The sequence below is a fragment of the Protobothrops mucrosquamatus genome, unplaced genomic scaffold, assembly GCF_001527695.2.
Source record: "Protobothrops mucrosquamatus isolate PMUCROS unplaced genomic scaffold, P.Mucros_1.0 scaffold20, whole genome shotgun sequence".
In the NCBI taxonomy this organism is placed as follows: Eukaryota; Metazoa; Chordata; class Lepidosauria; order Squamata; family Viperidae; genus Protobothrops; species Protobothrops mucrosquamatus.
This window is the reverse complement of record NW_015386405.1, coordinates 1423344-1447466: the sequence shown is the minus strand read 5'-3', so window position 1 is coordinate 1447466 and position 24123 is coordinate 1423344. Positions and strand designations below refer to the sequence as shown.

The 24123-nt window shown below is 36.6% G+C and overlaps 1 non-coding gene across 1 annotated transcript; it reads right to left on the bottom strand.

Annotated features, from left to right (window-relative positions):
- Window positions 1–5470: 5470 nt before the first annotated feature.
- LOC114922248 lies at window positions 5471–5577 on the bottom strand. Its single transcript, XR_003810360.1, has one exon. It is a non-coding gene; the product is annotated as a U6 spliceosomal RNA (small nuclear RNA).
- Window positions 5578–24123: the final 18546 nt, after the last annotated feature.

Genomic DNA, 24123 nt, shown 5'->3' with positions numbered 1-24123 from the left:
TGGAAGTGGCATCCAAACAGAGAACCAATTGTTGACATATTTGAATCCCACCACTGATATACAGTAAATCAAAAGATAGTCCCAAGAACTAAACATCTCCCATCTATTTGCTTGCAGTATCCCCTTCCATGGACTGAATTGATGGATAAAAAGACCACCTGAAACTTATATCCTAGAACTTCAGAATCATAGTGATATGATTGAAGCTGTTCTTTGGATACCTTGTCCCCAGATGGATTAGCAGAAATGGTTAACTCTTGGTTGCCTTGATACGTTTTGGAAGTTGTTTTAATTTATCTACAAATCTTGTTGCTATCAAACTATGCACAAACTAATAGGTCTTTCTATCATTTGTTTCATCTCCATGTATCTATGAATAATCAACTATTATGAATCTTCTTTTAGTCTGGTTGCTGCAGTCCCTACAGGAACCTGTATTTCTGTCTCTTCTTCCATCATATCTTTTTCTTCCCCTTGAAGGCCTTTCTTCTTTAGGAATATTCTTCTTCAATAGCTTAAAACAGTATCTGTACCATAGGTGTGGAATATCTTCTACTCGTCTTATAATAATAATAATAATGATAAAGTTGGAAGGGACCTTGGAGGTCATCTAGTCCAACCCCCTGCTCAGGCAGGAAACCCTATACCATTTCGGACAACTGGCTGTCCAGTTTCTTCTTAAAAACTTCCAGTGTTGGCGCATTCACCGCTTCTGGAGGCAGGTTGTTCCACTGGCTAATTGCTCTAACTGTCAGGAAGTTTCTCCTTAGTTCTCTCTTTGGCTAGTTTCCACCCGTTGCTTCTTGTCCTGCCTTCAGGTGCTTTGGAAAATAGCTTGACTCCCTCTTCTTTGTGGCAGCCCCTGAGATATTGGAACACTGCTATCATGTCCCCCCTCATCCTTCTCTTCGTTAAACTAGACATACCCAATTCCAGCAACCGTTCCTTATACGTTTTAGCCTCCAGTCCCCTAATCAACTTTGTTGCTGTTGTTGTTTGTCTTGTTCCTGGTCATCTCCCTCATCCGGTGGAAATGCTGCACTGTTCGTCTGTCTCATGTAGTGATTCTTGTCATCTCTTGTGGAACAATTCCTTTATTTAATCAGATACATCCTTATATTTATTCATTAGGTAAAGCATGTCAATTCATTGTGCCTGTCTTGTCATTATATTTCCTGCAAATATAAACTAGGTTTTTTTTCTAGGAGGAATACAGATAAGCATTATAAATCACGATTGCTGTGGAATCTGTCCATTCATACAATACCATCAGTTGTAAAGCTTTTATTGTTCTCTTCTGAACCTTACAAAATACACATTGCTAACGGGAAACTGTCAGTGATTCTATTTTAAGCTCTCCCATCAAAATCTTCCTGAAATTTGGTTGCATTCTATTCCTCCTATAGTCTCTGCTTACTCAGCGTGAAGCAGTCACTCAATCACCCAAAACTGGTAATTGACCTCTCTATTGGGAGTCATCCCTTTCTATCAACGGCTTTTCAGGAGATGAACTTTTCACCTCTTTCCGTTCAATATGTCAGAACCTGTTTCTTCTGGTCATTCTATTTTCTCCTTTGTCTCTTCTCCTTTAAATATTTGTTTATATACTCTTTTTTCTTTTTCCTCTGCAAATTCAAGACCACAGTACAAGGGTTTCCTCTAATTTTATCCCAGTAACAAAAAGCTTGTAAGATTATTTGGGCTCAGAGAAAGTATGACCCAAAGTCACCCACTACGTTTAATGGGAAGGAACTATGCTAAGCCTAAGTCAAATACATTGTTCCAAATACATTCTAACCCCAAGATTTTCCCTAGTGTGTACCCCTAACATGCCCATGGAACGGATCTTTTGGGCTCTCTCATCATAGCAATTGTGAAAGTGAGTGTTAAAGAAGTATTTACAGTACAGATAAAACTCTTCAAGGCTCCTCATGGAGAGAGAAAATCCTTTTACAGTACCAAGCAACTAACATACTATATGTTCTTTAGGATAACTGTACGTATAGTAGTGTTTCTTCTTTACTAGTACCAGGGGTAGGCAACCTTGGCTCTTTTATGACTCGTGGACTTCAACTCCCAGAATTCCTGAGCCAGCTTGGCTGGCTCAGGAATTCTGGGAGTTGAAGTCCACGAGTCATAAAAGAGCCAAGGTTGCCTACCCCTGCACTAGGCTGAACAAAATGTTTTGACAAACTCCATCTATTTTACTTAACAGGTTATTTTTTTTTCTTCATAAAACCAATGAGCCAGTCCTAAATGTGGTATCACACAGTTTATTAAATCAGGTCATAAGTCCCATTGGCAAAAAAATGTCTTTCCAATTTCAGATGACATACTTGCTGAAATATTTAAGTAAGGAAAAGATACTTTAGGAAAGCGAAGAGTTCTGAAAGCGATGTGTTTAATGTTTAAAGAAAGCAAGGAAAGAAAGCAAAAAGAGACAGAATGCTCTAAATACAATGATGGGCTTTGAATACAATGGAAAACATTAAATATTAATCAGAACATTGATTCATCTTTTTTCAACTCGACCCAAGCAAGTCACATGGAACAATTTGCTATCTTTATGAAAGTCTTTTAAAGTGTACTGTTCGCACTGGGCAAATACTCAAAAAGAAAAGGCATATTGACATAAGCAAAAACAGCCATATTCCCCCAGAAGGCTCAGCATGGCTCCTTTGAAGGCTTTCTCCAGCTGTCTGCACATATTTGCATGAACGCCCATCTGCTTTAGTGATAGTCCTAGCAGAAATGCTGTCTGGGCATTCACACACATGCACAGGGGAAGCTTTCAAATCAATTGCACAAAGCTTTCCAGTGGATGTGGCTGCTTTAGCAATTTGAGAAATGGGACTTCACACATGCCAAGTGCTTTCTAATGTTTTTTTGCAAAGCCCTAATTGTTTCCAATAATATTGTAGTAGTGTGAGGAACCAAAATAACCTTGTGAGTCAACAGAAGAACAAAAATAATGTTTTCCAGTTATTTTTGCTATATAATTGAAAAAATATAGAAGAGAAACAGTTTGATCTAGTCCCACTTGAAACATGAATGCCAGCTGGGTGACTTCGCACCAGACATTCTATCTCAGCCCATAGTTTCAGGCTAAGGCAACAAGCTGGTCAGTCAATTCCTACTGCAACCAATCGATCAACTCTTGATTGATCCAAAAACAATGGACCTTGCACTGGTGAAAAAATGCTATGAAGAAAAAAAAGAAAACCGTAAACCAGACACTATATAAAAGCTTTGAAAATCTGGGTTCCCATATGAGTTATATTTTCTGCTAGGTTACTTATTGATGCTTGGTGTGTAATATTTTAAAATGTTACTTAAATGATTTTTTAAAAAGTTAACCTAACTATTTGTATGTCATGGCAATGTTTCTTCTTGATTTAGGCCATACTTTATACCTAAGTCAAATTAATGAAATCCCCTATATATTTGGATTGTTTCAATCTGCTACACCAGTATCATTTTATTGATTGCACTGAAGAAAATTAATCTTGAATGCCTCCCCAGGGGTTATGTTGTGCTGCTAAAAGTATTTAAACACCAAGAAAATACACATGAATCTGCAAAATCCATTGCTGTTATGTTGTTTTTTTAAGCAGCTGGGAACTTTCATTATCTGAGTGTGTTAAACTATAACCCTTAAGGCAGAGTTGAGCAAACTCCTGCCACCTTATCTTGGAGCAAAATATCCTTAGTACTAAGGATCTAAAAAGTTGCAGCTGAGATCTTATTTGCACAAACTGTATAGTAAGAATTCTACTTAAGTATTGCTTACAGTGCATTCAGATTCAGACCCCTTTAACTTTTGCCAATTTTGTTATACTGCAGCCTGATTCTACAGTTTTCTTTTTTTTTCTCATTAATCTACACTCAGTAGCCCATAATGGCAAAATAAAAACAAAATTTTAGAAATGTCTATAAATTAATTAAAAAGAAAAAAAATTAAAATATCACATTGGCATAAATATTTAGACCCTTTGCAACAACATGTGTAATTTAGCTCTGGTGCCTCCAATTTTTATCGATAGTTGCTGACATGTTTCTACCTTGATTGGAGTGACCTTGATTGGAGTCCACTTGTGGTAAATTCAATTGATTGGACATGATTTGGAAAGGCACACACCTCTCTATAGAAAGCCTCACAGAAGAGCAAAAGCCATGAGGTCAAAGGAACTGCTTACAGAGCTCAGAGACAGGATTATTGTAAGGCACAGATCTGGGGAAGGCTAGAATAAAATTTATGTTGAACTGAAGGTTCCTAAGAGCACACTGGCTTCCATAATTCTCAAATGGAAGATGTTTGGCACAACCAGCACTCTTCCAAGAGCTGGTCACCCAGTCAAACTGAGCAATTGGGACAGAAGGGCCTTAGTAAGAGAGATGGCCAAGAACCCAATGGTCACTCTGACTGAGTTCCAGAGATGCGGTGTGGAGATGGGACAAAGTTCCAGAAGGACAACCATCACTGCAGCTCTCTAAGCTTTATGGCAGAGTGGCTAGAGGGAAGCCTCTTCTCAGTGCAAAACACATGAAAGCCACTTGGAGTTTGCAAAAAAGAACCTGAAGGACTCTCAGACTGTGAGGAACAAGAACCTCTATTCTGATGAAACCAAGATTGAACTGTTTGGCCTCAATTCTAAATGTTATGTCTGGAGGCTGCCCAATATCATCCCAACAGTGAAGCATGGTGGTGGCAGCATCATGCTGTGGGGGTGTTTTTGAGCAACAGGGACTGGCTTGAGGGAAAGCTGAGTGGAGTAAAGTACAGGGATATCCTCAATGAAAACCTGTTCCACATCATTTAGGACCTCAGATTGGGATAAAGGTTTACTTTCCAACATGACAGCGATCCTAAGCGATCCTAAGCACACAGACAAGCACACAGACAAGACAACACAGGAGTGGCTTAGGGACAACTCTGTGATTGTCTTAGAATGGCCCAGCCAGAGCCCTGACTGGAACCCTATGGAACATCTCTGGAGGGACCTGAAAATGGCCATCCACCGACAGTCGCCATCCAATCTGACTGAACTTGAGAGGATTTACAAGGAAGAATGTCAGAAAATCCCCCAATCCAAGTGTGCAAGGTTTGTCATGTCATACCCAAAAAGACTCGAGGCTGTAATTACTGCCAAAGGTGCTTCCACAAAGTACTGAGTGCGGGGTCTGAATACTTATGCCAATGTGATATTTCAGTTCTTTCTTTTTAATACATTTACAGACATTTCTACAATTCTGTTTTCACTTTGTCATTAGGGGATACTGAGTATAGATTAATGAGAAAAAATGTATTTCAGCAACTGTAGAATCAGGTTGCAGCATAACAAAATTGACAAAAGTGAAGGGGATCTGAATACTTTCTGAATGCACTGTAAGTGCTTCCCATATATGTACCATCACCATGATTCTGCCTTGCTCTAAAGCCATGCTCTTTTTATTAATTTTTAATTTATTTTTAATTATGGAACACTTCACAAATTTGCGTGTCATCCTTGCACAGGAGACAAGCTAGTCTTCTCTGCATCATTTCAATTTTAATAAATTTGTTGCCTAAGAGAGCACTCCAAAATCATGTTAAGGGAGGGTTTTGCCTGCAATGTCATATTACTGGTTTCACATTCTGATTTCTGCACACTTTGTAGTCTGAATGGGACACACATATTAGAACAGATATAGGTTCCCAGTGGGACTTTGGGCTGAAAACAGAAAGAAAAGGAGTTGGAGATGACAGGGACTGATGTTAAAGGAAGGTGAATAAAGCTCAGTGAATTTCCAGTTCACTATCTGGCCAATTTGCTTCTACTTAATCATTTTCCTGGCTATATGACAATATTCTATTTAATCCATGGAACAATCCTGTGGATATGAATGGTCCTTAAGTCAAAATCCTGTCAATTTCAGTGTTTCTACTCTAGCTGAAACCAAATCTGGATCCCAATTAATTAGACAAATCACTGCCGGCATCTTCAGGGATCTATGTAGGTCAATGGGAGCGCGCTTTTTATGATCAAGCCACCTTTGCACCCGGCCCATGGATGCTACCATGGAGCTCCATTAGCCAATCGCCATTCCAACCCCGTTTTCGTTCTATTTAATTGATTCACCTGCGCTATTCCTATCCTTGCACAACTTGCACCACCATTCCGCTGTCTCTTGTAGCTCATTCTCTTCCCCTGTCTCTTGTAGCTAACAAAGTGAGAAAGAGCCTGTGGCATAAGGGACTAATGCTTCTGCTTAACATGCAGACAGCCCAGGTTCCAATCTCCGAAGGGTATGTCTGACTGATGAAAACCAAATAAGGTTAGAAATAGCTATCTCAGTACTCCCTTAATTCTTTGTTAGCATTCCAAATTTTGAAAAACATATATATATATATATATATATATATATATATATATATATATATATATATATATATATATATATATTCAATATATGTGTGTGTGTGTGTGTGTGTGTGTGTGTAATAGTTGTTTGTTCCTTGCCCAACATTTTTCAACCATACCTGGCAAAATTAAACCATTTCATAATACATTTCAAGTTGAAAAATAGCCAGAAGGAAAAGAAGTTGGAAAGAGAAAAAAAAACTGATTTGCACCAGCACATTAAACTTGAACTAGAGCAGGGGTGTCAAACTGCCAGCCTGTGGGCCAGATGCGTCACGACAAAACTGCACCCACCCCATTGCCGGCAATGGGCAAAAAATTCCAATACATTGTGTGATGTCACATGACGTCGCAAGTTTGACATGTCTGAACTAGAGCAACAAGACCATGCTTTATCAGAATCTTTGAAGTCCATGATCTTCTCACTGTGTAGGTATACATTGAAATGTCCTGTTAATCTCTTTTCAACTGTTAAACATACCTGGCAAAAACGGGCAAACATTTCTCTCTCTGATGACTTCAGTTTCTCCAAAATCGATATTGGGATAATAATATGAGATAATAATCATTGTGAACATCTTATTTTTTTGAAGATAAGATTGGGTTAAATGTAGTTAATTAATAAACAGAAGAATCTTAAGTGGTTGTCATTTGACTATCTTGCAGATTCCTTATGTTGCCTGTTAATTAATTTTATCTCTGATTCCTCAATGACAGTAAGGAAACTTAGCAGATGGTCTGAATATATATTAACAACATTCCCATTGTTTATATAGCCCTCTTTTTTATTTTATAATTAAAAACCAAACACAGGCAGCTAATAAGAGCTTTAAATTTATTCATGCTAAATTCCACGTTTGGGGCTGAGTGTATAAACAACTGAGATCACAAATAAAGAAGAAAAATCACTCTCTCATTTTTACACCAATATAAATTATACTTAAGTATCAAACTTCAGCCTGGACTTTGATAGAATGGTCTTGAAAATGACATTTTAGTAATAAAAGGAGTTTACAAAAGGATAAATTTGTTGTATACATCCTGGCAATGTAAATAATTTCTTTTATTGTGTGGCTTATCTATAGCATGATAAACAACATAAATTGCAATAATTAAACTTGGAATATGCTACATAAATGTTATTACTATTAAATAATTATGAATATATTTCAAGTTTTCTTTTTATGAAAAGCAGTTCATATTTTCTATTACTTCTCTTCCCCAGTTTTGTCTTTTGGGAAGATTTTGGAAGAAAACACTTTATTAAAATTCTTCACATTTCAATAGGGTCATCCCTGAAGATTTTAGGAATAAAACAACTTTGCAGGGAACAAATACGTGAACGGTATAACGCTACAGAATGCAGAATCTGTTATTTTTCAATTTCATATCTAATATATTTAGGTTTCTTCTAAACTATTAAAAAAAAAGAGGAAAGGTTTTTTTGTATAAATTAAAAATGCAGGCTTTTTTGCTATTCTTGTGGCATAATAAATATTTGAGGGCAGTCCTGCCATTTGAACTTTATATAAAAATTGGATGGAAATATGAGGATTTTTCTGAGTCTGAATATTAAGCATTGTCATGCAGTTGACTGGATTTCTCATGGGAGAGAATCTGTTATTTATTATTAATAAACTGTCACACTTATATACTGGCTTATTGTAAAAGCTTAATTCGGTGTGCATGATGTCTCCTGTGATTTTATCCACATAACAACAACCCTGTGAGGTAGACTGGCCTGACAGAATGTGACTAGACCCAAGTTTCCCAGAGTATCACAGACTTCTTCATAGCTCTTCATAAAAATGTGTGTGTGTGTTTAGAGACTTTTGTTACCCCCACTCCATACATACCAAGATTTATTTATTATGCAAGAGAATCATATAGATAGAATAAATCTCAATATTATTTATAATACTCAGTTACAGGTGCTGAAGGAAGCTTGGAGGATGAGAAAAAAAATGTGTAATAACTAAACTAATACAAATTACATCTGTCAGAGCATAAATTGGGAAATGTTTTGTATGCATAATAAAGCAAAGTAATAAAGCCCGAAAGTTATTTAGAGAGATAGTAAGAAATTAATCTTAGTTTCCAACTTTGTTCACAAAAGGTACAATCCACACTGAGGCCCTTTATTCCCCAAATGATATTATCCACAGATCACAAAACCACTTTCAAGAAGTACTGAAAGTACTTGTCTTTATTTGCTCATTTTGATAAAGGGGGTTGATAACCATTTCCTTCCTCTGATTTTCACTGATAGAAGTGTCACATAATCATATATATAATAGCAATAGCACATAGCACTTAGACTTATATACCATTTCATAATGCTTTACAGCTCTCTCTAAGTGATTTACAGAGTCAGCATATTGCCCCCCAACAATCTGGGTCCTCATTTTACTGACCCTGAAAGATAGAAGGCTGAGTCAACCTTGAGCCAGTCAGGATTGAACTCCTGGCAGTGAGCAGAGTCAGACTGCAATACTAATTCTAACCACTGCACCATAACGGCTCCTAATGTAATTCTAGGTCTCCCAATGTGGTTCCTGGGGCCCCACTATGTCACAGACTACTTCCTTGGTGCCCACTTGGTCCCTGGAAATTACATGATTTTCTAATCTTCTTTTTAAAAAATAAATAAAGGGGAAACTTGCTGATGTGAACAAAGAAATGTAGGAAGTCTCCTACAGAACAGTGGCCTAGAGAAGATGGTACATAACATTCTAATAAATTGAGGGTTTTGTAGCTATGTTCCTCATAGCAATCATTTTGTGAACAGATAAGTAATACCATTAATCATTTCATGGGATTTGTTTTTACAGCCCATCCAAATAGTCAATGGGCTCCCAAAAAACTAGGTTCAGCCTGCTGTGTCTTAACTCCCTTTATTCTTCAAGGTTGAGAGCTTCATGTATGATATGAATTCTCCACCACAAAGCTTTTCTCTGGATTCCATTCCACCAAGATCATAATTAATTCCCCCTCCTTCCATTTTTTAAAAAGGATCCTAAAAACAATAAATGTATATTTCACTGTAACATCACTGGTTATGTTTCTTGCTTATTGTTTCTCAGTGAGAACACCACTTTTGACCAGAGAAGCAGGCAACATACACATCAAAGACTAAGGAATTCTCATAGGAAGTCAAAGAAAACACTGAAAAAGTTATCTTTACAAGTTGCTTATGTGAATATTCTCTAATGTTAACAGTGAGGACAAGTTTTGGATGCAAAGATGAACAGTAGTTATATTGATCTTTCCCAACTTCTGCTCCCATTTCATGCTTTAGTTTTGGCCGAAAGGGCAAATTTGGTCATTTTGCTACTCAGATTTAGGGAGATTATCCCAAGATACTAAGGAACTAAAAGTGGGCTCCATATTGTCTATCAAACAATGACTGCATCAGCAAGGAACATACAGCTTTCCAGATCTTGTTGGGCAGCAATAGTATGTAGGTGGGGATTCCTGGGAAATGGAAGTTTGGAATCATATGAAGGTTCCAATTTCCTTACCTCTGACAAATATTACTTCATTATTTTCATGCATGCACACTCTATTATATAGTATCTGTGCAAATGTAATAAATAGTATCACATTTGTAGATATCTCACAATTTGTTTAAGTCAACATATTTGGTTGCTTAGTAAATAGCTATAGTTTTTCAGTAGGTGCCTTGGCCTTCCTTCCTTCCTTCCTTCCTTCCTTCCTTCCTTCCTTCCTTCCTTCCTTCCTTCCTTCCTTCCTTCCTTCCTTCCTTCTTTCCTTCCTTCCTTCCTTCCTTCCCTCCTTCCTTCCTTCCTTCCTTCCTTCCTTCATTTCATTTCATTTCATTTCATTTACATTGTCACAGCCACATTTAAATACAGTTCTGCTCCCACTGCAAGATCTGCATTCATGGATGGTACACTGCTTTATTTTCTCAAACAGGTCTAAGCAGGAAGCTGTTTTGGTTCCTGCCACCATTTATTAACATTGATTGCTCCATGCAATTAAAGCTGAGGTATATTTGGAGGCAATAACCACTTAAGTGCTTAATCTTCACTAGTGGCATCTAACTAGCATATCCAGCTCTCTCCAAAGCATAAGGTGGTTAGTAATTAGTATTAGGAAGCAACTTTGAAAACAAAGCAAAAAAAAAGTGTTTTCTTCAGGTGACAGGTAGGCTATTTCATTTACCTTTTCTATCTTCCCAAAGTTAAATGTAAAAATACAGGCTCAGTTTATCTTCATAACACAACAGTTGGCTGATCAAGAAACTGAAGCTGGCCAATGAACATACCAATAGCATTAGCACTTAGACTTATATACTGCTTCACAGTGCTTTATAGCCCTCTCTAAGTGGTTTACAGAGCTAGCATTTTGCCTCCAATAATCTGGATCCTTATTTTATCAATCTCAGAAGGATGGAAGGCTGAGTCAACCTTGCGCCAGTCAGGATCAAACCACTGGCAGTCAGCAGAATTAGCCTGCTGTACTGCCTTCCATCGCACCATCACAGCTCAATAACATAGCAGTTATTTAGGAGTATTCACTTTATAGTTTTCACTTTATAGTTTTCTAAAGCATTGATTTTGCATCTTTTTTCTGACAACCAAGGCAGAAATTGGTTTAGTTGTTTTTTTTTTTTTTACGTTAGCAAAGTTGAAAGGATGGAACCAAAGAAGCATGAAGTGATCACCAAGTTGACACATGATGTCTGTACCACAGTCAGCTACTCCTCATTTAGTTTTAAGTGGCATATCATGCCAACTACAAGAAATAATCCAATGTTTGCTGTTTTGTTTTTGTTTTTTGAGGAAAGAAGTCCTGAAGTTTGGACTTATATAAAAAAAGTCCCGTGTAGGTGTCATGCTTCACAGAACTATGATCAGAATTCTAATCCAAGAATTTTGTGAACATATCACAGTGACACACTTTCAGAATTTCAGCTCTCAACCTTGAAGAATTGAGGGACTCTCGGACAGAGATAAAACCCAGCAGGCTAAGCCAGCAGTCGAGCCTTTCTTTTTCTGTCACACAAATGGAAGCACATGAGGGATCAAACATAACTCATAAAGCTTTAGTCAGTATTAGTATATTCAGCTATTAATCAAGCTAAGATGCTTTGATTAGTGCATTTGGAAACAACCCTGTACCCTTACTGAATTATATCATAAACGCGAGGCAAGCCTTAAGGAGATTCAATTTACATTTTGAAAATGGAGAAGATATGAAGTTGTAAAAGTAGAGATGCAAAAAAAAAAAAGAAATAAAAGAAAAGAAAAACAGAAAAAGAAATTGGATTGGATTTCTGGTTCCATCTCTTGAGCACTTGCCTCAGCACAAATTTTACTAGTTTATCCAGTAATGACCATTCTGTGTTCCAGACCATTGACTCCTAATGACTTCCACAGTTTTCAAAAGCCAGTTTCTGATTTTTGCATACTCCTCAGAACATGCATAACCAATTACAAAATGACATAGGCAGTTACATAAATTTCTTATAGTTATAGTTTGGCACCTAAAATATTACAGGATAAAAAACAAATTTTCCATGCTGCTTTGCTCTTCTTTGAATTCCATCTTAGCCTTTTCCTACAGAGCTTTCACTTCAGAAATAAAGCCTTTTTAGCAAGCACTGTGGGAAAAGATGAAGAGAAGTATTATCTTATAACATTGGCTGAGATGGGTCCCAGGCTGGGTGGATCCATGTGAGCCGGGAGGAGTTCTATGGTACATGTTAAAGGTGTGCAACAAGAAAACCCCTTGGCATGCTTTATAGTATTTTCAGATGACCAGGGGTGGCACCCATTACAGAATTTTCTTCAGCCAGAATCACATTGCTTGGAGTCCCTTCCATGCTCCTTGCCAAAGATCAATGGCTCTCCCAATTACTTATAATCTGATGAAGGTTGGGAATAATTCTCTTGACTGTTCTTACTGGAAGAGAGAGGCCTAGTGGTTTTGGCAAGCAGTTGAAACAGTAGACGACATGAAAGGATTATTATGATATTGACCTCTTCTTGTTGGACCAAAAGATCTTCAGAACGGACTGTTGGAGACAGTTGTCAACAGCCCACTCAATGTGGGCTGAAAGGGTTTTAGTGAAATTTATGTGCAACCCTGAACAAACAGCCTAGAATTATTTTGGCCAGCAATTGTGTAGAGTAGAGGTGGGCAACTATGGCCTTTTTATGACCTGGGGACTTCAACTTCCAGAATTCCTGAGCCAGGAGGATGACTGGTTTAGTAATTCTGGGGGTTGAAGTCTACACGTCATAAAGAGCCATAGTTGCCTACCCCAGTGTAGAATATGGAGTGGACCTTTTCCCATACACTACCAAGGCCACCTGTCATGGTTAGGGCCATGGTGGAAACTTCTTTTTCATCCTCTCATTGAGAGAGGTCTAAAAATAAAGACACAATACCCATACAACTGCCACATTCAGAAAATATGTGGTATGTTGTAGGGCAGAGTTGGTTATCTCCCTCCAATGTCAGAAGTGAGACCCCTGAACACCCTCCCCCCCTTACACACACAGACTTTCAAGATTAAAAGCACCAGTACCTTGGGAGAAAAATGTGCTTCTGCCTCAGCAAGCATCAGCTAGCTAATGAAGGGCTAGGTGCAAAAATGCAGCAAAGGATGCAAAGTCATTTTGCTAGTGATAACATTACTTTCAAGAACCATCTGCTCTCTATCTCGGAAGTAAATTGTTCTGTTCTGTTGTGTTTGACCCTGTGATTCTCCCTGGAGTATATTTCTGCCTTGACATCCAAATCCCAGCATTTTAACTTCTAGCTTTAACTATGCAGTCTCACATTTCTTCCTCATAATTCAACTGTATAATGCTTTCTTTCATGACTTTGATTGGGTATCCTTCTGGTTTCACTGAAGCAAACTGAATCAATTCTACATCCCAGTTAAACCAAGCAAATCTGAGTCATTTTGCATAGGACTGCCTCATCCTTCTTCAGATTATGCATAGTAATACCAAAGCCTGATGTGACATCAAGAGTTTTCATACTGCCTAACTTCTCCAACAATAGATTTGAACAGAAGCAAGGAAACTCGTAGAAGGGATTAATGTTCTACTTTGCACTGTTAGACATTAAGGCAAACAGTATAAAGGGCTGCTGCTTCAGAACCAACTCTAAGAGTATTGAAATTCTATCTCAGAGAAAATAATGAATTCACTTTATCACAGGAGAGAATACTAGAAATTGTGGTTCAGCTATTTCAAGGAGAAGCTTTTGTTCAGGAAATATAGATTGTTTTTCTTTTGTTCTGCATTGCTTGAATAAACCACTGAAAGAAATGGCTTTTTCTTTATAGTCTCTTTGTTCGTTAAATGTAGACTCTTCTGATTTGAACTAATTTACAAATTATTATTTACAGATAATTTTGTAGTAAGAATTGCTTATTTCAGTTATGAACATAAATTCATTATTGTTTAAAATAGCATGTCTCAAGACAAAACAATATGTTAGTCATTTAATTCTACATTTAAATCAAGTTTTTGTTTTGTTCTGTGTATCATACATGCAAAGTCATAATGACACTGGGATCTCAATATAGAACAGGGGTGGGCAATTAAGTTTCCAAGGCACCACATGAGAAACTGGAACTGTTGTGGAGGGGCTGCCCTGCCCCCATCCCCCAACACCAGCCTCTGCTGATGCTACTCTGCTCCTGTACCGTTCTCCACCCCCAAATCCATACCTCCGATGCTGCCAATCACCCATCACCAGTGTTGCCACGGGCTAGACATGGCTAGACATGGCTCACAGGCTGTAAAATGTCTGTTATAGAAGGTACTTTAAATATTAGGTTTACCATACCTAAAATTCTTTTTTTTAAAAAAGCATATTCAGTGCGCTCGCTCTCTCCCTCTCTCCCTCTCTCTCTTTCTCTCTCTCTCCCTCTTTCCCTCTCCCTCTCCCTCTCCTGCACTTGGAGAATCTGACTAGGATTACAGCAAGAGTGAAGAAAAATATTGTAGCATCACAAAGTTTCATAGTCATTCCAAAAAGTGTTGTAAGTGTTTTATGTTTCTTTTTATTTTTATTTTTTAATTTTCTTGTACTTTGGGCTTTTTCTTTGATTTTTGTCTTTTTTTCTTTTCTCATGGGTGTGTCTGTGTGTGTATGTGTGCATATAATTGAAAACTTAAAATGTATTGCCTTTCAGCAAGGCATTAACTGGATCAAGAATGGATTCGCTCATCTGCATAGCAATTTTGATTTACTTTGCTGCCCTTTCTTCATTGTGTTATGCAAGGATCTGATCATGATTATGAATTCAAGGAAGTCTTAATTTTATTTTAATAATTAGAATCCAGGCTGCTCAAGGCCAAGGATTGTATGACTCCCAGTTATTATTAGATGTTGGAGAACAATAGAGCTTAAGTCAAATGCAAGAGAATTTGTAGCAAGCAATTAGGAGCATGCATAAGGTTAATTAGCCAAGGAATCAAAAGAAGATCCCTTGTGGAAGGCAGAGTAAATAAGAAGTAAGATATTATGGGGGGAGCTATTTGATAAGAAAAAAAAAAGTGTGATTTCAGGAACCATGCAATTGCCATTTGAAAAAATAAAACAAAAGTAAAAATAAAACCACAACAAACAAATACCACACCAAGAATTTAATTTTAACCAAAGAGTCACAGAAGTTACTCCAAGTCCACATGGTAGGTCAGGTATCCTTAAATAGAGCCCTAGATAAATAAAAGCATGCAATAGAATTCCTGGCATATGTTTGTTTAGCTATAAAAGAAATAAATTTCATCTTTGGCTTACTATAATGCAAGGAGGAATGTATTGAAGCTTCAGTATTGTGGCAAGTCAGCCCCCCCAGAGAAGGAAATATTAAAAGGGCAGAAAAATATATTTCCTCAAAAGGATTTTAAAAGCAGAAACCAACCCTGCCCCCAAGTCTCTGTCCCAAGCAGAAGCCAGTTCTATACAAATGCAAATGTAAACCATCAGGAAAGTTGGAGCTAGAAGCTAGGAGAAGACAAAGACACCTAAAATCTGCATGCCACACCCAAACTCTAGGAGTCATTAGCCCTAGCACCAGGGAAGCAGGATATATAATAGGATTAACCCAACAACAACAAGAATACCAGAAAGGCACACCCAGACTCAGGTCAGAATACATGACACAGGAAATACAAAGCCTGAAACAGGAACAGGAAACTACTTTAAACAAAAGGCTCGAGAGGGGTATAAAAACCTACTATCCACATGTACTCAGCCCTTTTCCCCTCCTCTTTCTTGCCAGAACCATCTTACTGTCTGGCTCTTCAATAAACTGCAACCTTCTTTCTAAAGCAGTTGCCATGTTGCTTATTTATTCCCAGCTTGGATGAACCAGGATGAAGATTTTTCTTTCCACAGTATGGCTGGTCCAAAACTTTGTGTCACCGGAGGCAGACTATCAGCTCTTCCACTTAGGTTCTAAAACTCACAAATCCTCTTTCAAAAATTGTCCCTAGGCTTATTTTGCAGGAGGATTTGTGTTCATCACTTGTATTGAAGCAGTCCCATTCTTTGCTTTACAAGAGCTGTTTCTAAGCTTATTTAGTTCAGCATCTTTCTGCTTTCCACAGTATCTATTACTCTGGTGATTATCCATCATAGAGATGCTACTTATCTAATATGGATCCTTTCTGTTAGTTAATTTTACGTTTTTAATATGCAACTCAGCCAGAAACTTGCTCTTGTTCAAATAACTGATATTGTAAAGAATTAAAGGTCAGAAAATCAACAGGGATATGGGATTGCTTAGAGCAGGCATGTCAAACTGCCGGCCCACAGACCAGATGCATCATACTGAAACTGCGTCCACCCCATTACCGGCAATGGAGAAAAAGTTGCAATACATTGTGCAATGTCACATGACATCATGAGTTTAACATGCCTGGCTTAGAAGAATTCTTCTCAATGTGGCTCCTATTGTATGTCAGCACTGCAATCTAGCAAGCTTAAGTATCCAACACAAGGAATAAATAGATTGATGTGAATTAATTGGCCATTTCTTTGACAAGGTGCACATACTGAGCCTGTAGCATGCTTAAGTTAAGCATGCTAAGCTAAGAGTCATATTTATTCACAAAGTAATTTCCTTCAAAATCAGATAGAATAAATGTATTTTTAAAAGATACATCCTACCTACATAACAGCTACCAGGTAATTAGATTGTGGGGGTGCTATGTTATCATTTTATTTATTTATTAGCTATGTACAAGATCTCCAGGAAATAATTTAATTGTGGTGTGTTTCTCTCAGATTTTTGCTACAGCTTTATCTGATATATCAAATTGTCAGGCAAATTGTACATTCAGTAATGGGATAGGTTTGCAATGTGTTGTAAATTAAGAAAGGCAAGGGGGGCAGGATAACAGAGAGATAATTGATGGTGATGATGATGATGATGATGATGATGATGATGATGATGATGATGATGATGATGATGATGATGATGATGATGATGGAAGGGACCTTGGAGGTCATCTAGTCCAACCCCCTGCTCAGGCAGGAAACCCTATACCATTTCAGACAAATGGCTGTCCAGTCTCTTCTTAAAAACTTCCAGTGTTGAAGCATTCACCGCTTCTGGAGGCAGGTTGTTCCACTGGTTAATTGATCTAACTGTCAGGAAATTTCTCCTTAGTTCTAGGTTGCTTCTCTCTTTGATTAGTTTCCATCCGTTGCTTCTTGTCCTGCCTTCAGGTACTTTGGAGAATAGCTTGACTCCCTCTTCTTTGAAAAATATATTTCAGTGGTTCTGAGATCACATCTGCCAGTTCCTTGAGAACCTTGGAGTGTAGTCCATCTGGTCCTGGTGATTTGAACTCGTCTAGAGTAAACAGGTGCTCACTTACCATTTTCTTGCCTGTCTTAACTTGTGTTTCGAATCTGTTTTTTACAGTACTGATTTTGATAGTTTGGACTGTTTTTTTCCCTTTGTGTAAAGATGGATGCATATATCTAAGGGTGTGATTTATCCTACCTTGTAGCAATTTGATTCAGATTTGTCCTTCTTCTCCCAAAACAGAATGAAACATTGTGTGGTGATAATTAGGTTTGCCACACCATCAGCCTCTTTGTTTACAAATCATTCCCAACACCCTTTAAAACCAACCAGCAATTTATCCATTTGTCCTGACATTTGCAGATCAAACACTTTCAGCACAGTGTTATCTACAGGCTTGCTGCAAAGCATCTTCAGCCAATCACTGCTTACTCTTTAGGGTCAAACTAGATAATCATTGACTGTAATGTCTCCGGGGTTTTCAGTGCTCTCTGAATTAACAAACATCTTGTCTACCTTCTTTTAGTAAAAGATAAATCAGGCACGCATATTTGTCTGCATGTACAGTATTTGTAGAATTGCCCAGTGAGTTGCAAATCCTTTTTCCTATATGGTATGCTACTGTGATAGTTGTGAAGGGAAAAAAAATGGAACTACTTATAAATGCTCTGAGAAAGCTCAAAAGCTTTCAATTCACAATGGGGCTAGATCAATAATGTATGAATAGTCCTTGACTTATGACCATTCATTTAACAACCATCTGAAGTTACACCAGTGCTGAAATAGTAACTTATGACTTGTCCTCACACTTAGAATGGTTGCAGGGTCCCCACAATCATGGGATAAAAATTCTAGCTTGGCAACTAGCATATATTTATGATGATTTAGCATTGGGGGTAATGTAATTGTAATTAATAAATAAAATAAAATAAATAATACAATTATACAGGATTGTTTTTTTCACTTTCAGAGGCAGATAGAAATCCTGAGATACTGATTTATGTTTTTTTTTAAAAAAAGAACTTGCATCCTTTGCAATAACTCCAGCTTAAACATTTTGCTGCCATTTTTTTTGTTGTTGTTAAGAAAGAAGGGCACCAATTGTAAGAGAAAGCTACTTCATTCTTAACATAATTTTTAAATCTTTAAAGCTACAGCCAGTCATTAGATTTAATGAATTATCAGCTTATAAGACCATTTAAGGTATCAATGCAGAAAACCTAAAAAAATAAATGATCTATCATATCCTTAAATGCCTGATACCATTTTGAAATACTATTTATAGTTTTTACTTTTTAGAGTTTAACTGCTATTGTGTGACACTTATATCCAATGTAGGATTACTCAATAACTACAATTTAGGGACTGAATGTTGTATATTCTCCTGAATGTTGTATATTCTAGGATTTCCTCACTTGTTTAGGTCTTATCTGCATATAGACACATTTTTAAAATATTTTTTCCTCACCAGTACAGTGTCACTATTTTACTCTCCTTCACATCACTGGTTGGAAATTAAACTCATTACCACAGATCATTAGTCTGCACTTGACTTGCTTATAAGAAAATAAAGTTACAGTAATGAATACCAAGGGAACTGCTAAGTCTCTAAAGGACAATTTTATAATGTGCATGTAGTGGGGAAGGAAGGTTCTCCATTGGCTTTAGCTTAGCTAATTGAACAGGATAGATTTGGTTTTTGTGCTTTGTAAGGCAAATGAAGTAACAGAGAGTTGTTATCAAGATTGAAGACAGCTACTCCAGTGCAAAAGGATTCACTTCAAGACACCCACTTTTTTTTTTTTTAAATTTTTATTTATTTATTTTTTATTATTTAAACCGACAAACAAAACAAAACAAAACATAATACACATATATACACAATATATATTTTAACATCAACTTCGTGCCAGTATTCTTCTATTTTTTACATTTTCCCCCTTATATAATAATGTATATAATAATGTATGAAGGAAGAAAAATGTAAACAAGAAATAATGGGGCAATAAGGATAAATACTTTAAGACACCCACTTTCTATTTTACTGTAGTCTTCTTATCATTCTCTTGTAATTAACCCACGTTTGGAGATATCTATCTATCTATCTATCTATCTATCTATCTATCTATCTATCTATCTATCTATCTATCTATCTATCTATCTATCTATCATCTATCTATCATCTATCTGGATGTTACTGACAACTAAATGCAGCATAGATTTAGCCCAGATCAAAGGTATCCATAGGGTATGGAAATATAGCCAGTAACATCTTCCTTGATCCTTCTCTCAACTGATTTTTTTTAATATCCTTTTTAGTAATAGAATTAATTAATGAAGTTGTGAATCTAATCTTAGGCATGAAAGTCAGTTGGGTGATTTGGGGCCAGTCACTTTCTCTTAGCCCAACTCACCTCACAGGATTATTGTTCCAGAAAAAATCAGGGAAATGAGTGTGAGGTATGTTCACCATCTTGAGATGTTTATAAAAATGATAAAGGCAAGATACACAAGTCTGAATATCTAAATGTTCCTAAGCAAGTCATTAGCTTCAAATATACCAGTGGACCCCACAAAAGCATAAGAGACTCCTTATCCAGAAAGTAGACAATTGTGACAAAGAACATTATCATTTTCAATATTGGTACTAGCTTTATTATTATTATAATGAAATATCTACAAACAATGGGAATTGGCACATTATATTCTCAGTTCCTAGCCATCAATGCAATATGTAAATATACTTTCTGTCTGGCACAAGAAATAAGGAAACAACGTGGTTCAAATGACTACAGGTTTATTGCACGCTAACACTCTCTACAAGAATCTGAACTACTAATGTTCAGAGCAAATTGATGGTAGATAAGTAGTTGACGGAATTCAAGCTGAGGTGGACTTAGATCTCTTGTGAGCACCAAGAGACAAGACTGATGATGTGATAATCCTTCCCTTGGGCTCAGGCTGGTCATCTCCTATACTTTTTTCATTACCTGTCTTGTTTTAGATCTCTAGCAACTATAAATCTTTTTTGGCAGAAAACTGGCTGATCTGAAGATAGTTAGATCTGAAAAAGCAAGAAGCTCAGAGAAGGAAATTGCCTTCATAGAAACCTGATAGGTATCTGTATTGGGATTAATTAGGATTCTTAAAACATCAACTCTTCCTCTTCATCAGAGGACTCTTCATTGTAATTCTGGACATCAGGAATCCTGATAATCAACAATTGTATGAGACATTTTTTTTCTGTGTATTACTTGCTTCCCCTTAAGATTAAAATGAAATAAAATAATTCCATATAGAACTTTTTAGGGGACAAGGAATAAAATAAAGCAATACCTTTGAGCTCAATTTTATGAAACACTATTCCAACAGTAAATATATTTAATAACCTTCATAAGAGCAGAACTTTAATTCCATGAAGGAATTTTTGCTTCAGAGTGATCAAGTCTGTGGATTTGGGGGATTCATTTAACTTATTATAAACAAAAACATTTAGATCAAAAATGGATAACATTTTAGTTAGAAGACTCATCTGAATTTTAAACATCAATTGAATCTCAGTACACTACATTACACTACACTACTGTGAAAGCTACACAGAACTGTTTGCAAAACATCATTTTCCTTTGGATAATAAAGAGAATTGTGTTGCAGTTGTAGAGAATAAGGACGATAACCTTGACAGAGATCAGTCAGATCTGTTAGCAAAGTGAGAAGAGGAAAGACATAGTTTAAGTCCAAAACAAGAGTAAGACAAGCATAAACAACTCAGGCATATACCTCTCAAATTCACATGAGTGTAAGGGGGAGAGGAGTAAACCACAGTTAGACTTGTAAAATTATGTTGCCAATATCCATAAGGTATCCTTCATAATGGATTGACAAGAATTGACTGGTTTTTCTGAAATTAGAAGATGAATTACTAATATTTTGAGCACATTGTTTATTTCATGACAAGAAATTCCCATGGTCACTGAATTCAAACTGACTGATATAGGTATTATTTTGCATATTTAGAAACTTAAAAATACAGATGGGAAATACAAAACAAAGAATAGAATTTGAAAATCTTTCTTCCATATTGTAGCCAGATATTGTTGAACTTTTTTTTTGCAATATTCTTTATCACTTAATATACTGGCCAGGGATGCTGTTAATTATAATAATTATAAGAATAGTTATAAGCTACAATGGACACAAATAAGTACATAGATCTAGGGAACATCACTGCTAAAGGATAGTCATGAATGGACACAAGCAGTGAAGACTAGAAATATGAGACCAATATTAAAATCCACTGGATCAAGTATTGAGTAATTACTTGAGTAATGATAGTTGGGAAGTGTGATCTGTTACGAGTCTTCATAACTCCCTTTTATGATTCTATAATCCCTTAATTGGTGGTAGAGTCTTCATATACACTAAAATTACCTTGCTTCTGTGTCTGAAGTTAAGAAAGTAGGAGCAAGAAGCTCCAGGTGGAATTTTAGATAATTTAATTTGAGTGGCTGTGATTCGTATTAAATTATCCTGAAATGTTGAAATATTTAATTAAAATGTTTTAATTTCCCTGCCATCACCTTTGCCAATTTCTTAGTACATATCTATTTTATTAAAACAGCCTGTTATTTTGCCTTCATTTTGACACATGATCCATAGTTGCAGATATATATATATATATATATATATATNATATATATGTTCAAAGTCAGTCAATAGACGTGAGCACCAGGGAATAAATAATTTAATAATAATAATTTAGAGATAAAAGTTCTTAAGAATATTAAAAACCTTTAAAATACATAGAAATCAATAAAAGTGCCTAGCTTTCGTGGTGCTCACGTCTATTGACTGACTTTGAACATGGATATACCCGGGGATCACATTTTTAAAGTAATTTCGGATATATATATATATATATATATATTCAAAGGCATAAAAAAATTCTGATAAATAAGCCTTTGGCATATTTTAGCCCACTTCAGTCTAACAAGGTCTACTTTTTAATTACAGCTGAACATTCCTTTATAATATGTGGGCCTGTGAGATTTTGTTTGATTGCTAACAAATTGCAATGATGAAGAACTTTGAAAGTTTTCAGGGGACTTGGCTTCTCAGTTTTGCCTTTAATAGAAAGATAATACAGCTACTATTTATCCCATATTACATCTTAAAAAATGAAAGAATAAATGTTTGTGATTCCATCATCTATCTGTCTATATCTCCCCCCACTTTTTTGCCATAGGGGGCACAAGCAACAGGGGAAAAGAAAGGGCAGAATGAGAGATTTCTCTCTTTTTGTCTCTATCACTGGCAGGGGCCCAGGAGAAGTCAGAGGAAGAATAAAGAGAATAACTCCTTCAATGCCAAATCTCTGATTCCACAGAGGTATTAATCAGTGGGATCGGAAAACTGACAGTCCCAGTTCCATCTATCTTCAGCAATGAATACCTGGTGCCAAAGAATGTATTTTCCCCACCTCTCTTCCTAACTTATTCTTTGTGAAGATAGACCCCCTATTCTATGAAACTGAAAAAAGAAAATGGGGCTCTCATCTACAGTACTTTGTGACAAATCTTTCTTTCTGTTGAATCCCTGATTCATAAAATATAAAAATAAAAGTTGTCAAGATTATCCCATCCCATCCACTCTTTGAATAGTGGGGTAAACGAAATCTACTTTTACTTCCCTGATGGAGAGTTTTTAGAAACTTAAAAACTTACACACTGTTTTGTAAACTTTCCACTTGGTAATAACAGTAATAAGAATGTTGGTTTGTCAATCTATTTCAATAAAAAATAAGTACCTTTGAGCTCAGTAATGCTTACACCTATGTTACTATGTTTGAGATTACAGTTCTGTAAAATTGTTTATTATGTTATACATGTTGATGTGTATTTGTGTGTCTCTCTCTCTATATAATCATAATGAGCTGATATCCTCTAATTATCAATATTCAGTGACTGAAGATTGTTTCCACCTGCAGTTATAGGATTATATCTAGTATTTACTATTTTCCTAAAATATCTCTTTTGTCAATGATCTTCATGAAAACATGCCTTAAAATAAAATATATATCAGTATTATTTACTGATATTATGCTCTAAGAATAAATACACTTGAGAGTCCTGTCCAGATCACATCAACACAAGAGTCCAAACTGGTCCTCTATAGTTGCAAATACATAAGTGATTACCACATCTCTGTGTTTTGTTGAAGGCAAAGTGAAAAATGTTTTCATTTCTTTTATCTTAGTTTAATATTACATTTTCCTCATAAATATTCAGACATGCTTGGCATTTAACATACACCATGCCCGTGAAGATGTTAATCTTTTAAATAAGTTTCCAACTTATCAGACACATTTTTCTTGGATGTGGCTATCTACAAATACAGTACTGTGATTAAGGATTAAAATGCCAGTTATTTCCTCTTTTCTCTCTAGTAAAACTATGCTTTAAGCAACCTTAGGTTGGGTTGATGTATAAAAGATTATATACATGAAATCTCCCTTTCCAAACTGCTCTTACTAAATTTTCTATTAATCTGTTGGTAACTCTGATAACCAAGCTTCAAATCAAGATCTCTGGAGGGCCCGGGACAGGGGTTATTCCTCTGTCCTAGTTCTTTTGGACCTCTCAGCGGCTTTTGATACCGTGGACCACAGTATCATGCTGCGGCGTTTGGGTGGGTTGGGAGTGGGAGGCACTGTTATGCGATGGTTCTCCTCCTTCCTCACCGACCGTACGCAGTCTGTATTGGCAGGGGGACAGAGGTCGACCCCAAGGCCCCTAACTTGTGGGGTGCCACAAGGGTCGGTCCTCTCTCCACTCCTGTTCAATATTTATGTGAAGCCGCTGGGGGAGATCATCCGTGGCTTTGGGGTGGATTTCCATCAGTACGCTGATGATACTCAGC